A 19972-nucleotide genomic window follows, 5' to 3' on the forward strand; every position below is an offset into this window, starting at 1 on the left:
TTTGAGGTTTTACCATGCGGACAGCTGATATGAAAGCCTACTCCTAATCGGCAGAACGGAATACACTACCTGTATACGGACACGGTGCGTATGTTTCTAATACCTGGAAAATGACCTCACGGGCATTTAAAAATAGTATGCTAAGTCATATTCAAAATCTTTGTCAGGTTTCCAAAGACATATTGTGGTTTGGATGTTACGTCTCAAAATACGCAAACAATAGTGACACCATTTGTTTTGTGATTATCAATATTATTTTTGTCAATTGTTGATACATTCGTTTCACCAGCATACATAAACGAACATGGATACGCCCTAAAATTAAAATATGCATTGACACTTTTAATCTGATTTCAAAACCCTCGTAACCATCGGCCCCTATTGTCCCACTGTGAAGCCACTCTCCATGCTGTACACTCATGCATTTTTGCTTTCGCTTTACCCACTGAGTGGGCGACTTATTCATAGCCTGTTGAATGTGCAGGACAGGTATGGCAGAAACACCTCTTTAAACGAGCTATTTGTAGCTGATTTCCTTGCAGTACATAGGTAAGTGTTCCACGTTAGGATCACATCTCATGACATAACTGACATACTATGTTATGTAAGGGTTTGCGGTTTTCACGATATAGGCGTGTCTTTCTGTTACTAAAGATAGTAACATGACGTTTGTCTGTGTTGGTGTCATCAAATACAAAGTTTCGTTACCTGGCACATTTGCTCATAATGTTATACGCTATGTTATGTATTATAGAATGCTTCATAAGGGAGGCATGTGTAATAGTGGACCACGTACTGTCAGTCTAGACTGTAACCTGATATTCCTACACACTGGCCGAGCAACAACAAGCACATACATGTAGGTGTAGTGTAGTACAGTGCCATTGAAAGGTTGATACATTGTATGTAACGTTGTCGTATCACACGTATCAATACTGTATGGCAAACAATATTGCATGTTTGAAATTCTATGAACTGTCTCCTTTTTTATGTAGATATATCAGTTCCTAAAAAACCTAGACGTATACATCTTGAAAAAGGAAAGACACAACCGATTGTATATTTTCATATATCCCAGCCTCCTGAATTTGAAATGTATACATATGACCTCATTTTGATAAATGTGCAGGATACCACCAATACCCGCTAGAGCATTGGTACAATACCGCAGTATGTACCGCAGTTTGTAGGTCCTGCGTCATCCACGATTCGCTTCGTTGCGTCACTTAGGCACGCCAGAATCCTATGATTGTGGGTTCGAATATTTCATAATTTTGAGATAAAATGTAGATGTTATATATACTGACACACTATGAAAACTCAAAGTAGAATTTGGGAAATAATGTTCAGTGAACTGAGTTTGAATCCTCATTCACCTTGTAATACCCGGATATAAGTTTCCAGTCGCTTGTTAGTAATCAAGAGTCGAAATCCACTGTGAGATTTCAAAAATTGCATGATATATCGACGTGTTATTGGTTTTCGGACGCTTAAGAACCTTTCATAGTTTCCTTGCTTGTTATTTTTTACAATGTCCGTGTGACGACGCTACACCCAGACGCGATATACATGGCCGTCTGAAAACCTTCTTTGCTGTATTTCAGTATGAGTATGACACTTTATAAATAAAAACAATTTTATTTTGACGGAGAATATATACAGAATAAAATCATGATAACACTATATCATTTTGAATTGTAGAGTAGGCGGTTGTTATCTTTATTCCTGGTGTAGTAACTGTTTTCAATCAAGCTCTTTGTTGAGGCCATTGTCACATATGAATGCATTGTGCGCTAATGGCAATACTCCGATTTGCCTTGTCTATAGAAACATTTCGCAGATCACTGGCATGTCTACATCTAAATATTACAATTGCTTTATGTTAAGATGCATATATGTAACGGCTTATCAACAACTATAATGCATGTTTTTATAATGTTTGTTACTCAAGTTTCACTTCTGTGTCCTGTTTACAGACTGCCTGTGTGGGACACTGCCCTTGGCGGGGCTAAGAGTAACAATGACACCCGTCTTCTCCCTCGTCTGTTTGCTGGCCGCAGTATCCAGTGTCACGTCTCAGAGTAAGATATATTTCACAGTTCTGCTATTAATGCAATGTATCCGCATACCAGAATCAACGATAGCAGTGTTAAGTGCTAGATTAGTATAGCGTCATGGGTTCATTTCTGTTAACATTGTTCATATACCTATTTATGTTATCAGAAATAGTTCCTCATCCCCCACCCAATAGCGGATCCGGATCCCCTTTTAAAACATCCGATGACATTTTGTATGCCAGTTGCCTACCATGTTGATTTGATTGTTATATATAGTATTTTTGATTTTTTGTGTAGGCTTTTGGGTGGAACCTCCACAACCCCATCCTGAAGTTACAAATGTCCCAAGTGGAGTGGACCCCCCCCCCCCCCCCCCTTTATAAAATCCTGGATCCGCCCCTGCCTCCCGTACCTCAATCTTAAAATCACATTCCTTGTGCAATGGTTAAAGGAAGAGGTAGACACCTCGCAAAATAAAAACAAAAAAAAATAAAAAAAATAATCCAAAATCAAACAATGAATTAAAATAAGTTAAAAAAAGGAGTTGGTTCCGCGGATTGTAATGAGAATAAGTCATTAAAATGATTAGAATCTGAAATATACACAGGACAACTTTCTAGTACAGAATTGTACAGTGTCACGCAAGGCTGTGGGAGAGGGAAGGTCGTGACGAAGGTCACACACAAACTGCTGAATGTACCCATGTGGCCCTGAAGTAAACACTCCGGACAAAGCAGGGCCGCAACCCCCTCGACATGGTCCTTGGGGTATTTGCCCACCTGACCACCTGTCTGATTAACGTACAGCTGCTGGAAGGGACGAGAGTGACCGGGCGTTAGCAAATACTACTCTACACAGAGACATTTTGTGTGTCAAATTTTCGATATTCTTCGCACCTTTGTCTACACCTGTATATCTGTCTACACCTGAACATCAGTATATAAGTGTATGCCTGCCTACACATGTTTGTCTGTTTACATCTACATCTCTGTACGTGTAGAAAGATATTGAGTCTAAAACTAAAACAGACAAAAAAGTGTGGACAGACATACAGGTAGACAGACACACATGTTAAGGCGGACACGCAGTTGTAAACAGGCACAGGTGTTGTTTGTTTGTTTGTTTGTTTGTTGTTTAACGCTGTAGTCAGCCACATTCCAGCTATTTGGCGGCGGTCCGTAAATAATCGATTCCGGACCAGGCAATCCAGTGATTGATATCATGAGCATCGATCCACGCGATTGGGATACAATGACATGCATCAACCAAGTCAGTGAGCCTGACCACCCGATCCCGTTAGTCGCCTCTTACGACAAGCAGGGTCGCCTTTTACGGAAAGCAAGGGTTGCTGAAGATCAATTCTAAACGGATCTTCACTGGTCAGACACACGTATATACATATACACGGGACTTTACACACAGGCGTAGACAGACACGTGTGTAGGTATAAATCCACGCGCATTTGGGTTTGGGTCATCTGTATGTTGTTTTACCTATCTTCAATTATTATATTTACTATTCTTATAGGAGTACCACCATACATAACTAAACCGGACGCCCAGAAGAAGGATTACATCAAGGAAAAATCGGAGGTTGTTCTCCCCTGCACGGCAGAGGGAAACCCCAGACCCACGTGAGCAAAATAACCCTTATCATAGGCTATGGCTTGTAAGAGATAACAAGAGAGCTATTACGTTAAATAATCTTTAATTGAAACAACGGTTGTCAAAAATGTATTGTGATATCACCTCCAAATCCGTTCTATTTTCAGATACAAATGGTTCTTCAAAGGAGACGAGGTTAAATCGTCAAACGAGCATATAAAAGTAGACAGCACTAACGGCACCCTGACTATACCCAGCTTCACAGACAGAGAGCAGGGGGAGTATCAGTGTGCAGTGGAGAATAATGTTGGTTCGGATGTGAACCCGTTAGCCATGTCACCCGTTACAACCCTGATAGAAATCGGTGAGTTATTCCCCTTTGATTGTGAAGTGCATTACCTGCAACTTTGATGCATTCGACTTGTGATATGTTTGAACGTACCGAATCAAAACTATAACATCCTATTGAACCTTCTGAACTGAAGGCTTTATACCAGTGATTTGGACTATTATGTAATATCATAGCATTTATTGTGAGATCCATGGGGCTATAAAGGTAAGGCAGGGGAAACTCATTTATCCGTTTTTTTAAAACTGGCTGTTGTACAGAATAAATAGCGACCAAAATCAGAACCCTGGGGAACTCCACATTATAGTGAGATAATTTAATGTTTGTTTCCTGACAATTACTGACTAATTTCTCTTATCAGGATGGAAAAATACTGTTTCAGCTTTTAGTTAATTACATATTCAGTGCAGCATATCGATCAACTGCATCAATAGCAAGTTCATAGTGGAACAGTTGGACGCAGTCTAAGTATGCCTGTCTGTAAACAGGTTTATCGTTAAAACTTTCGTGAGGGAAGTTAGGCTTTTATTGATGCTGTTTTTTAATCAGAGCGTTTACAAATACAGTGAGAAGCCTCACTGGTCCAAATGTGACGTCACATGTCCAAGGATGATTATGGTTCTGTTAATTCTGTCAGTGCATAGTCATAAATCCAACACTTTCCACGAATTTGTTTATTGTGTCAGTGTAGAGTCACGTGTATATTTTCTGTGACTGCTTATGGCTGTATTCATTCTGTGGGTGTGTAGTCACCCACCACAGGTTTTGTAAAGAGTCGTATATACCATCAGTATATGTTCAAGGCTATCTATGGTGAGACAATGTGAAATAAATTGTCAATGCAGAATAATAACCAGTCCAATAGAATAATTCATCAATGTGTTAAAGGCTGAATTGACATCGAAAGTCAAGATGACCCATATTGTCCCCCCCCCCCCCCCCCCCCCCCCGTTATGAGACAAAATGGTCATACAATTTGTTAAAGGCTGAATTAACATCGAAAGTCAAGATGACCTATATTGTCCTCCCGTCAAGAGACAAAATGATCATACTGAACTTTGTTCAAACAATATATATCTGACCCACATATGCGATAAACAACATTAACTCATATACGGGTTCTCGTTGTTCAGTTAAGTGTTTGGAAATACTTCTCTTCTTTCTTGATAAACATGATATTGATGCTGCCCAGTTACGTGTCCCCCTCTCATCGAACCCCTTAATCGAAACCCTTCCATATTCACAGAATGATCAGTTTTCAGGACACACCGGTGTAACGTGATTTATTTTTTAAAATTATTTTACTTTAACACTTTTAACTTAATTATAAGACATCATGAGGAAACATAGTTACACTCTGCTATTACCCTTTCAACTGAATTATAGCATCATTAGGGCATCATTCGAAAACATATATTTTCAATGCCTGTTAAAACAACAGTGCAGCCACGGTATATCTTCAAAGCCGAAGATATTATTTATGAGTTATGTGTTTTCTGAAATTCACAATGTGACATATAAGCTGTATTACTTTTGAAAATATTTTGACATTCAACTCTTGAACATCTGTATCCCTACCTTCTTGGGTTTACACCTTTCAATACAGAAGAATAGTCCCAAATTACAATTTGGGAGATCTGTTTAATAATAATACACAAAACAATCCTATGGTAATGATATAAAGGTCTATCTCATCATTTAATGTCGCCTGCCTTTGACATCATCATACTGGTGCTTTTTCTAGTTCTAGAAAGTTGGTCTGACAGCGGCGCCCAACCTACACCCATAATCAAGTCGCAGGGGGAGTATGCCAGCCTCGAGTGTGGGGATGTTCCAGAGAGCGTTCCTCCAGCACGCTTCATGTGGTTCCGACAAGGAACAGATGGCACCCAGGGACAAGTTAAAGAAAGCGAAAGAATCTATATCGACGAAAAAGGTATCACTGCATCTTGCTGATTCTTGATGTATGTTGTTGTTATCATGTAGACTTGGGGGTAATTTGTAGTGTAGTGTAGTGTGTTTACAGCAATAGTTCGGATATGTTTGTGTTTGTTAGGGAAGAAGGCCCAATGGGACTTTGTTCGTACCACTTTGATGAAACCCACAAGCACGTGCATGGTGCAGACCGACCAAGGATCACAATGGGTCCAACTCTGGACCACCACCAGCTGAGACTGGTACAGCTAAAGGACATATATACTAGTACATAATGCAACATACTGACGATACACTAGCAGCCGAAAAGTGACCATATGGGAGTTGTAAAACCTCCTTGTAATCACAGAAGGGCTTACGTTCTGTGTTATTTTGGCGGAGGGGAGTTGTTTAATGCAGCGCCTAAGTTTGAAGCTAACTGTTGTTTTAAATCATCACCAAACGACATTCATCTCCCTTAAATGTTAAATTACAGCCTCGTGACGGAGATAGTCAGCAGAGCATGTAGAGCAAGCAGACCCGTTATATGCCCAATGTTTTAACAGAACTACCATGACTCCCCATCATAACCAACAGGCCTTATGTCAGGATGTTATGGTCGGTGTGCTCTATAAAGCTTTCGTTAAGGACACACTATTTCAGAGCTTCCACATCTAATCATTTACAAAATATATATCATTTTTTAATTCAAAGGAACCCTGCATTTTATCTTCTTGGAAGAGGAAGACCAGACTGGTGTTGATATATACAAGTGCGCTATGTACAATGACAATCCCGATAATATCCAACTTGGCAGCCCAGTGAAGCTGACAGTTAAACCAGTAGAAGGTGAGAATATGCGAACCCATTTGAATCAGTCCATTCAGTGTAACAGTTGTATACGATTTAGTATGATTTCACATTTGATAATATATCAGACAAAGCTGCTCTATTAAAAACAATAGCACACATATTGCAGTAAAACATGGAGTTTTGATATATTTATAAGTGGTACCATACCCTCAGCTTGCCTCTCTTTCATTTGATGATAAACTCATTCATATGCAATTATAGAAACGTGTTGCAGAACGTGGACTTGGCAGCTCTTCATGTTAATTCCACAACTTGTGGCTGCCAAGACTCACAATACTGCTATCAACCTGTTGGTCATATAATCACAGGTGGCTTCGCTATTGTTGACAATAGCAACCTTCGTCAGTTATATCAAATATGGACCAAAATATCGTGAGTAGCCTCCTACAAATAGAAATCACAACTTATTATAGATGCTGATATTCCAATAAATGGGACAAAAGAGAACAGGAACCTGTTGAATTGTCTTCAGGGTTGCTTCAATTAGTGCGTGATGTCATTGGTAAAATGCACAAACTGAAAAAGAGGAAACAAAATTGGAATTAACCCATTCTGTCCCAGGCAGCTCTTATCCTTAGTATGGCTGCCCTACATAAAAGGTTGTAGTTGTTCCCACTGACAAAGCCTCAGATAACATAACCATTATATGTAAGCATCCGTACAATTATTGTTTGATCAAGGAACTTGGTATAAGTAAATAATGCCACATATAAGCCCAGTATGCTAACTGAGGGAGTAATCTGCCACAACTATTCATCAGTACTATCAACTTTTGGTTTGACTCTAAAGCCCGAAGACTCGTTTATACTGGATTCAAAAGATCATAAAACTCCGTACAAAGAGATATATATTGCTATCTCCAGCAGATGTACCACCAAATCCTTGTCTCAATGATTTACCATAATCAAGGAAGAACTTTCCTTATATACACAGAAAGGTTTTCGACAAGTGGAATTAATACCATGTGGATTCTCAAAAATTCAAATACTTTGCTTGACTTTTTAAAATCGCAGAAAGGAACCATATTCAATTCTGTTAACACATTTGATTATTCAACTTTGTTCACCACTATCCCACATGAAATACTTACTTCATTCGCTGACCCATGGGGCATTTGCTCGAAACGTATTGACCATAGATACGGTTACATCTATATCTTCAGAGGTTCGGGTCAATTTGTTAGAAAAGAAGGCAAATTCAATCTGTAGTTTACTGACAAAACAATATGTGAAATGCTGGACTTTCTCATTAATAACGTTTATGTAAACTTTGGGGTAACACACATTTTGTGCTCCCCTTCATGCGGATCTGTTTCTTTATGACCTGTTTCTGAACCACCTTGGTTTATAATTTCAGTTAAACCCCAACTGCCTCCGAAAAATGTGTTTAAGACCGCCGATCCCCAGTTCCTCATAGGCCAAAAAGCAGAACTGGAGTGTGTTTTCAGTGGGTTGTAAGTGTTAACAGTTCCATAACATTCTATAGGACTGGTGTAGTTTCCATACATTAACATAGAGTGAGAGGAAAAGGCTCTCGAAGCACACCAAATCAGGAATAACGATAGGATTAATCAAAACTTCGAGAAACCATAGAAATCCAAAGAAATAGGATTGCCATCAGCAAACTTGAGACATTTGCATCAATCAAGTACAAATTGTACAGCCATAGGTTCCATTTTATCATTTCATTTGTCATTTTAATCTGTCATTTATCATAAAATTTACATGATAATAGTTACTTTAACCTAATACTATATTATATAATAATAATATAAATGAAAAGTAAAGCAACATGAATAACGTGGACATCGAAATCGGGATAATAGGAAATAGGAATAGGGATAAATGCAGCATAGTTGCTTTCGGCATCGATATATTTGTACAATACTGTGTCGTTCATGTGCTAATAATGATCTGAAATGCCAGCTGTGATATTACGGCGTAGTATAATTTTTTTTTCTACTTTCCTGTATCTGAAGCCCTATCCCGTCAGTACAGTGGTATGACCCGCTGAGAGAGCCTATCAGGACCACCAAAAAGTACAAACTTGACAAGAACAACATGAAACTGCAGATTGTCAACCTAACAGATGATGATGAAGGCATTTATAGATGCAAGGGGAAAAGCTCTATTTCTGTCGAAGACATCATCTTCCTGAACGTAACATGTAGGTTGCCATGAGCTATTCCACAACACAACATGTGTTGGTAGCCTTTATTGTCATCGTATCTGGTCGATATATGTAGAATGTTCCAGGATGGTGGGGTTAGTGGCTGTGGGTGGGATATCGATGTTTGTTGCAGAAGTTATCTGGTCGATATATGTAGGATGTTCCATGATGGTGGGGTTAGTGGCTGTGGGTTGGATGCTGATGTTTGTTGCAACATTGATCTTATAGATCTTTGAAGGATGTTCCATGATGGCAGGGTTTAGAGGCTCTGGGTGTTGGTGGCAGTGATAGTGGGGATGTTCATATAGGGAGGGGGAAGGGGGGAGGGGAGGGAGGGAGGGAAAGTAGGGGACTGTTGGGGGAAGGGTGTTGGTGACGGTGCTAGGGAAGATGTTGGTGGTGGGAGAAGATGGAGAGGGGTGATGTTTGAGGGGATGTTGGTGGTGATGTTGGTGGTGACGTTGTTGGTGATGTTTCTGTGTATGTATATTGGCCTGGTTGTGGGTGATTGGTGATTGAGGTTAAGGTGGGCGCTGTAGATTCAATAATCATATACTATGTTGCAGCTGGTCCTATCTGGGTACAGGGTATTAACAACCAGACTATACCCGAGGGTCGAGATGCCACCTTCACCTGCAAGGCCCGTTCGGCTCGTACGGAGAATGAGCCGAGTGCCCCTGTGTGGTTCAAGAATGGGGTGGAGATCAACATGAACAATCCTCCAGGTACAGATTTTTTTCCATTGTTGGATTATCACACATAAGAGTATTTCAATTCCAGAATTCGAGCTTGTACTTTAAAAATTAGGAAATAATAAGCGAAACATTAACACTATAACAATAATGATTATTGGGTAAGGTCAGTGCAGTTTTTGGCCACGACACCCTTTTTTACATAATGCTGATAGTTGTTGATAGTACATACGTGTGAAAAATATGTATGCATGCATGCAGAATATTCATACGTGAAATGTGTGACATCATGCTGGTATGTTGAAATTATTTATGTTTCTGTAATATCTATTCTGAGATCCTATTTTTGCATTCAGACAGTATCAAAACTTATCGAATCGAGATGTACGACAACGTGAAGTATGAAAGTAAAGAATGAAATACTGAGATGAAGAATATGAAAAGACTTCGTCCATGTATAGTGCTGAGTTAACACATGAGCTTTGCATTTGCCGCAGGTAATGGAAAGATCCACTTCAGCGACCGTGGTCGTGTTCTCACCGTGACAGACCTGACCAAGCCAGATGACATTATGTGCATTCAATGTCGGGTAGCCAACTCGATGGGCTCCGAGTTCGCTAACGGTTGTCTCAATGTCATAGGTAAGTCAATTCATTTCTATTCTTTATTATCAAATCACCACCGATGGTGATACAAGAGTTTATATTTATAGCAACTGCATAAGAATAAATACCATGAATAATTAAGATTTCTATGATTAAGCACTGTCCTACCTAACGGTTTATATGTAAATCATTCTCTGTGAGAGCATTGTGATACTGTCCCAAACACATGATCAGTTCATTTGATTCGTAAAGCGATGATTTAATTTAAGGAAAATATATATTATGTTTTAGAGCCTATCTAAGTTACTACACAGCCTCCACTTAGACAGGGCATCAAGAAAGGTGATCTGGTGAACCTTACTGTGCGGGGAACCACAGACCCGGGGATGACTCTCAGGTACAGATGGGAATTCAAGAATAAAACGTATTACACAGAACTACCGCCACATGTGGTCTACGACGACGTCACGAAACAAACCTACATCAACACTACAAATCTGAGCGATGAGGAATACAAACAGATAGAAGGAAATTACAGAAGAGTGCTGTACCATAACTTTGAAACCCGCCGTGTATTCATTGACGTCGTCCTAGAGGATGGGATAGGTTTGTGACTCTTGCTGTTTCTTTTTTTTAAATAGTAGGCAAAGGTGAACATTAAATCTGAACGGTTGAACCCTAACACTAGGGTCTTTTTCTGACAACTGGATTATTTGTTCCAAAAGCGTTTGATCGGTGGTCAAAATGAAAAAGAAACTATCGTTAAAAGTGTTGAAATAATAAAAAGGGTTACTTCTCTTCTAATTTAAACCTTCTTCTACGTTTTTTCTCCGTGTCGGAAAAAAGAATCTTCTCTATTTAAAAAAAATGGTATTCTAATATTTCTATGTCTTGAGTCTGCAGACCCATAATAATAAAAGCGACAAAACCCTTTTCATGTTCATAAGAAATCTCCGTCAAAACACAGTCGATTGTACGATTCCGACTAGATCATGAGCATGTGTTGACGAATCACAATGAAACAAAACTATTAGCAAAGAAAGCACCATGTCTAGCTTCAGCTGTGTTTGGTGGTGTTTCGGAAACATAGGGCCTTGTGTAGACAGAGACAGAGACAGACAGAGACAGACAGAGACAGAGACAGAGACAGAGATAGACAGAAACAGAGACAGAGACAGACAGACAGAGACAGAGACAAAGACAGAGACAGAGACAGACAGAGACAAAGACAGAGACAGACAGAGACAGAGACAGACAAAGACATTGACAGAGACAGACAGAGACAGAGACAGACAGAGACAGACAGAGACAAAGACAGAGACAGGGACAGAGACAGAGACAGAGACAGACAGAGAGACAGAGACAGGCAGAGACAAAGACAGAGACAGAGACAGACAAAAACACAGTCAGACAGAGAGAAAGACAGAGACAGGGACAGAGACAGGCAGAGACAGAGACAGAGACAGAGACAGGCAAAGACAGAGACAGGCAGACAGACAGACAGAGACAGAGACAGAGACAGAGACAGGCAGAGACAGAGACAGAGACAGAGACAGACAAAAACACAGTCAGACAGAGAGAAAGACAGAGACAGGGACAGAGACAGGCAGAGACAGAGACAGAGACAGAGACAGGCAAAGACAGAGACAGGCAGACAGACAGACAGAGACAGAGACAGAGACAGAGACAGGCAGAGACAGAGACAGAGACAGAGACAGAGACAAAGGAATATACTATGCACAAATGTATTGTAAATGAATGTGGTTTTCGTCATCGTGGGAATTACGGGGACACTATATCGTTGTGATGTAAAACAACATTTTTCACTCACTATGTGAGCGCAGTGTAAAACAACAGTTGCTCACTCACTATATGAACGTCGTGTAAACCAACAATATCTCACTCACTATATGAACGTGGTATAAAACAACAGTTTTTCACTCACTATACCGTCTACTTTGTGATGGGTTTGAATCCCGGACGGTACTCTACCCAAAAAAGTACGAGAATCTGTACTTCACTCAGAGAGTGTTATCCCAAATATAACATTTGTTACATTTGACCACTTTCTAAATGGCATTGTGTGTTCATACTTTGTGATGATTTTCAGTTGGACCGATTCTGATTAGTGGTGCAGCGGTGCCGATTTGGCTGATAATCCTCCTCATCCTCCTCATCCTCCTCATCATACTGATCATCATCATCTGCTGCTGCTATCACAAGAAGAAGGATCGGGGAGCGTACAGAGGTAGACCTTTCATTACTTAACATTTCAAATGGTGTTGTCCCACCCGTTTTCTCTGGTTGGATTGTTAGTAGAGCTTTCGCTCGCCACGACGAACAGGTCTGGTACGATTTCCAACATTAATACACTATGATAAACCCAGTCCTGATATCCTACTTCACCATATGGCTCCTATATATCTAAAAGCCGTCACATTTCTCAATAACATTTTACATTAAATGCTGTGGAAAAACGATTTCTTGTCTCCCTGCAATTTTCATTCACGAAGACTAGTATACGTCTAAGATGCACACGTTTACTTCGAATTACTTGATACAAGATATTTGTTGAGAATAAAAATCTTTTCTGTGCAACACATGCATTAATAACGACACGATTGTCTTGAAAGTATGTAATAATTCTTGACAGAAAAAACAAGTCGAAACAAGTCAGTCCTATTTATATTGATACAGCATAGTCCCATTAAATAATATTAATACATTTTGGAAGGTAAACATTTATGTGAGAACATTGTACACTCAAAAACATTCATGATTAATTCCCTTTGTTAGTATTATTTTGCATCCGATGAAGGTATCTTTATGCTTCGTATTACTGATGATAGATCTTTGACTCGGCTAGGTTTTACAATTCAAATGTATGTTGTGTAAAATTTTCCCCTTTTGTATGCGGGCTTATAACTGCAGCTCATAAACAAGCTCATTTGGCTGCCGTAGGATTTGGTATTCACTGTGTGTCTGTATTTTCAGTGTACGACACCGAGGTGAACACTATCTACTTACGCCCGGACAAGGATATTGAGGATCATAAATTCCAGAATGTCACAAGCATAGAGTGAGTACATAGTGTCTAAAGAGTATACATTGTCCGAATTAAATAGGGAGTGATTATATCCTCTGTAAGAGAGAGCATTGCACGTTCAGGGAGAGAGAAAGCATTGTACGAAAATGGAAAGAGAGACAGAGGGGTGGAGAGAGGGCAATGTACGAATATGGAGAGAGGGATGGAGGGCATAGTACGGATGGAGAGAGTATACATATTCGATGGTCCATTCATATAGTTTTCACCGACATATGTTGCGTGTTACACCCAATGGAATCCATTTCAGCGGATAATCGAGACGGCTTATTTCCTAGCGTTGACGTTTCCAACTTACAGGAAAAGATCATTAGGATGCCTATGCGTTAGATGTTATCAATTAAACTTCATCCCTGCCCGTTCCCCATGTAGAAGGATTTTCTGCTTGCAGGCCTGAAGGAGACGAATCTCTGAAGAAAAGTCTCAACCCCAACTATGACCTCAGTGATGACGACATTGACTCGCTAGACGGTTATGCTGGAGGTAAATTCAACGCCGCGTACTTCAGCGATGACGCGTCTTTTGTAGGACAGTATGCAACTAGAGCAAGTCAAGATCTTTGAAGACGTTGTGTTGATACTTTAAAAACATATCAACGTACTGGGCTGCTCAACTAAACGGGTCGATTCGGCCGCAATGGGAACCACTGACGAAACGTCTTTAACGAATCAACTTCATTTCTAAATGTTTAACTACCAAATCAACTTTATATTTACATATTCGGGTACCAAGTCAACATATTTGGCTACCAAATCAACTTCTGTTTGGAGACCAAATCATCTTCATATTTTGCATGTTTGGCTATGATTTTAGTCAGGATTACACACGGGATCTGAGAACTCACTTATTTATTCTTTTGCAAACAAAACACATACACATCAAACAAAATATACGTTGAGCATATTCATTACTTTCAGCAATAAGTTGAAGCCATTAAAATCGTCTCTTTGCGATTCTTTCTACGTAGATGGGAGCCGACTTTTCATTTTCATGTTCCTTTACACAATTAGTCCACTAAGTGATGCATTTGATAATTGACGTTTGTTTTCATCGTTATTACCGTTCCAACAGTATATACTTTTCTCTGAGATGTAGGAAGTCCACGCTTATACCATGACTTTATATTCCGACATCTTACATCCTACATATGTTGATGTATTCCACAATGAATCCTGTGATCGCGGTAAACATGAATAATGTTTGAAATAACACGTGTTTATCGGCATCAGTTGAACAGTATATGGTTAAACACGATTGAACACGAAACAGAACTTGAGAAACAGCCAAAGAGTATATATCTTAATACAAAACAACGTTTTACATTTAGTCTAGTTGGCAGAAATAAACACCTTTAGGGGTACTGATATATTGTAATATAGTTATATTGATAATTTGAAAAAAATATTACATTGCATTACATTTTATTACAAGTTACAGATGCACAATACACTAGTTTTATTTGCTTCTATACAATCACAACAAACACAATTCGATCATAAGCGATACATGTATGTCCTTGCACAAAACAAACAGACAGAGAAACAAACCTGATGAACAATATGATTTTCCTATAAATATTCTATGTTCCATTTTCTTTATATTTTTCATATTCATCACTACTATTCCCTTTCGCCGAAGACCCGGGTTCGATTCCCGACATGGGTACAATGTGTGAAGGCCATTTCTGGTCTCCCCCGCCGTGATATTGCTGGAATATTGCTAAAAGCGGCGTAAAACCATACTCACTCACTCACTACTATTCCCAGGCATTTTTGGTTTAAACCTATATACGGTAGTTTTATGTTGCCGACATGCATATGCTGTAGTATCATTTGTCAAACCTGTTTAACTTTAAATGCCTTTGTCTTAAACAAAGATGAAATGCACAAATACAGCATATACATGTAATGCATTAAATTATATGCATTTAGAAAGTCGCAACTCGCATCTTGTTTGCATTCACTAAATTTCAAACACAAGTGTATATATTTTATTTCATCAGGCCAGCAGATCAACTAGCTCCAAGTAGTATACAAGTCTTGGAACAGAAACTCAGACAGCCGGGTTGTCCACATTTAATGGACATGTGGGACCCACTAAGTGGTATTCAGGAAAGAATTCTCATCTGAATAATCCAAATGTGGTGATCAGTTTTCAGCAATATGAACAAAATATTGTCGTACGTCCGAATATTCCGGTGCTAATATTCTCTTACCATATTCCAAAGAACATTATTATACCAAATACATTTCTAATATACTTGTTGAAATAAAACATTTAGAGTATTTTACTTTTTTGTATAAACAATTTTTCCATAATGTGCCTGTTGACCAAATGCCTATGACTCTGTCCAGGGGATGCTTTGAATATTGTCTGTCGTGTTCATTGTATTCCAAAGAAGGTAATTGTATTTTAAGATTAGAAGATCCGGTTTAGAATTGGTCTTCAGCAACCCACATTTGTCGTAAGAGGCGGCTAATAGGAACGGGTGGTGAGGTTCGCTGACTTCGTTGATCTATGTCATCGTATTCAAATTACCAAGACCGATGTTCATGATGTCAGTCATTGGATTGTCTGGTTCAGACTCGATTATTTACAGACCGCCGCCATACAGCTGTAATATAGCCAAGTGCGGCGTTAAGCAACAAACAAACAAAACAAGTAGCTTAGTGTATTAGTTTACTACCGGGTGTTACCCCTTTGTCTTAGTTAACACTAGGTAATTCTATGCAATTTGCTTATAGATAGTCACAGAATGCTGTTTGGTTGCACATTTGTCAGTAGATGTTATGCTTAGAGCAGGGCCATCATATGTGTCCCTCCGCCGCATTATAGTTTGCCCATTATTATCAGTTCAATATATACTTTTGTTACCATTTCTGCTGACTTACAGCATGTTTCACCATGTTTCAATGATATCTCCAGGTGTACATCTTACAGCTCCTGCTGGTTTACCTCTTATACGCATAATTACATTGTTGTGTTTACACTGCCATCTTGTTAACGATATGCCCTCCGTGTATATATAGTGTTATTTATTACAGTACACGTGCGAAAGGTGTTAACCAAATGGTGACGATATGAACTTGTTTGTTATTTGTTTCATTTTAGTTCATTGTGCAATGCTTTATAGGTCGAATTACTCAGTATTACTAACTATATCAGTGTATTATCATGCTAAAGGTATCTGATTTTATGTACAGCTCACGTCTATAGTTTTTTTAATTATGATACTTCTATACCTTTTCCCGAATAAAACAATTTTACAGAGCTTGAGTTTATTCCATATGGACAAAAAGGATGATATTGTGATTGTACACGGATGTGTTGTAGGACTAAATGTGAAACGTAAAGTGGGTTAGCTTATATTATTTGCTCACACTGTATGGGCAGTGACTATTCCTTTGGTTTTTGCAACATCCGATAGCAGCAAGGTCGGAAAAACACATGAAGCTTATAAACAAAACAAAGCACTGAAATGACACAAAAATGACTATCTCAATAAGGGTTAACATGGACGAATTGTGAGGTGAGGTGAAATGGGGTTTAACGTCGCGTCCAAGACTATTGCACTTATGTAGCGACATGCATGCACGTGTGTGTGTGGCTGCTTGTACTAGTCCGGACCTAGTCCGGACTGATGCCAATTTATAGTTTAACATGAATACCCCACTCAGACACAGTATACTGACTACTGATAACCTTACACTCTGACACTGCATGGCTACGGTGGACCAATATAACCTCACACTCTGACACTGTATGACCATGGTGAACCAACATAACCTCACACTCTGACATTGCATGACCACGGTGGACCAACATAACCTCACACTCCGACACTGTATGGCCACGGTGGACCAACATAACCTCACACTCTGACATTGCATGACCACGGTGGACCAACATAACCTCAAACTCCGACACTGTATGGCCACGGTGGACCAACATAACTTCACACTCTGACACTGTATGACCATGGTGAACCAACATAACCTCACACTCTGACATTGCATGACCACGGTGGACCAACATAACCTCACACTCCGACACTGTATGGCCACGGTGGACCAACATAACCTCACACTCTGACATTGCATGACCACGGTGGACCAACATAACCTCACACTCCGACACTGCATGGCCATGGTGGACCAACATAACCTTACAGTCTGACACTGCATGACCACGGTGGACCAACATAACCTCACACTCCGACACTGTATAACCATGGTGGACCAACATAACCTCACACTCTGACACTGCATGAACTTATATAGCGACGTGCATGCACGTGTGTGTGTGACTGATTGTACTAGTCCGGACTAGTCCAGACTGATGCCAATTTATAGTTTAACATGAATACCCCACTCAGACACAGTATACTGACTACTGATAACCTCACACTCTGACACTGCATGGCCACGGTGGACCAACATAACCTCACACTCCGACACTGTATGACCATGGTGGACCAACATAACCTCATACTCCGACACTGCATGGCCACGGTGGACCAACATAACCTCACACTCCGACACTGTATGGCCACGGTGGACCAACATAACCCCATACTCCGACACTGCATGGCCACGGTGGACCAACATAACCTCACACTCCGACACTGTATGGCCACGGTGGACCAACATAACCTCACACTCCGACACTGTATGACTACGATGGACCAATATGACCTCACACTCCGACACTGTATGACTACGAAGGACCAACATAACCTCACACTCCGACACTGTATGACTACGATGGACCAATATGACCTCACACTCCGACACTGTATGGCCACGGTGGACCAACATAACCTCACACTCTGACACTGTATGACCACGGTGGACCAACATAACCTCACACTCTGACACTGTATGGCCATGGTGGACCAACATAACCTTACAGTCTGACACTGCATGAACTTATATAGCGACGTGCATGCACGTGTGTGTGTGACTGATTGTACTAGTCCGGACTAGTCCAGACTGATGACAATTTATAGTTTAACATGAATACCCCACTCAGACACAGTATACTGACTACTGATAACCTTACACTCTGACACTGCATGGCCACGGTGGACCAACATAACCTCACACTCCGACACTGTATGACCATGGTGGACCAACATAACCGCATACTCCGACACTGCATGGCCACGGTGGACCAACATAACCTCACACTCCGACACTGTATGGCCACGGTGGACCAACATAACCCCATACTCCGACACTGCATGGCCACGGTGGATCAACATAACCTCACACTCCGACATTGTATGACTATGGTGGACCAACATAACCTCATACTCCGACACTGCATGGCCACGATGGACCAACATAACCTCACACTCCGACACTGTATGACTACGAAGGACCAATATGACCTCACACTCCGACACTGTATGACTACGATGGACCAATATGACCTCACACTCCGACACTGTATGACTACGAAGGACCAACATAACCTCACACTCCGACACTGTATGACTACGATGGACCAATATGACCTCACACTACTCCTTTAACCACTGAATGCCCTCCATAGACCATGCCCCCTCCTAACAAACCCTGAGTTATAGCTTTATATATATTATATTGACTGAGATAAAGCGTTGGGAAAGCCTGAAAGAAGAATATGCGATTTATACTTGAGGACAGGTCAAAGGCATATAGGTGCGGGGTGAAAGATTCATTACGTTTCTTGTCAAACAAGCTACAGGTGACAAGTTGAACGCGGATTTCTGTTTTCGGCTGTGAAAATGTGAATATAAACAGAAATGAGTAACATCGATTTCTTTTAGATGTGTTCTGTAGACCAAGAAGAAAACACACTCCTCAAGTGAAATTTTGCAGTTTTCTCTTCGTTTCCGGAAAGTATCGATTGTGAAATTCTCGGTCCAGTCGCTCGTAATTGCTAATGATGAAAAATACCAGATATACGCATTCTAGGTACAATTATTTTTTATCGGAGAAAGTTATGAAAGAATAATTACAGATCATGTGAATGTTGTAAATGGAATATAACAATAAAGCAAAAATACATAGATCTATGAATTAACAACAAAAGCAACAAAACCCTTTCCATTACCACAAGAAATATCTGCTGAAGGCAGAGTCCATTTAACGATTTGGCCTGTGTAATGGGCATACGTTTATGAATCACTAACAAATAGAAATGATGCCAGGTGTTCGCGGAAAGGTGTCTCTCTCCAATGACACTAGGCGTTTGCGACAAGGGTAATCATGTCGGTAGTAGAAACATTCAGGTACCTTGGCAGCCTTTCATCAGAAGAAACTGCCAGCCTAGCAAGGGCTTGAATTTCAGGATCGTCACCCTTGTGACAAAACTGAATCCCGGTCGAACCAAACGGGGTTTCACATTTCCTTGGAAATTAACTATCCGACATACTAGGATTCGAACCTGTCGAACCCGCGAAAAGAGCATGCCTGTCCTGCTCTACAGGTAGTAAGCATCACACATACAATTTTCATTAAGAACAAGAGTTTGTCAAATGCCTAAACCCTCACCCAGCAATGCTCCTTACATATCGCCTGTAAACAATTGCGTCTGGACCGGACAATCCAGTGATCAGCA

At 40.2% G+C, this 19972-nt stretch overlaps 1 pseudogene; it reads left to right on the plus strand.

Annotated features, from left to right (window-relative positions):
- Nucleotides 1–426: 426 nt before the first annotated feature.
- LOC139462436 (neural cell adhesion molecule L1-like) lies at nt 427–16627 on the plus strand (annotated as a pseudogene).
- The last annotated feature ends 3345 nt before the right edge of the window (nt 16628–19972 follow it).

This window comes from Haliotis cracherodii, unplaced genomic scaffold, assembly GCF_022045235.1.
Source record: "Haliotis cracherodii isolate W230 unplaced genomic scaffold, xgHalCrac1.p SCAF_1, whole genome shotgun sequence".
Lineage (NCBI taxonomy): Eukaryota > Metazoa > Mollusca > Gastropoda > Lepetellida > Haliotidae > Haliotis > Haliotis cracherodii.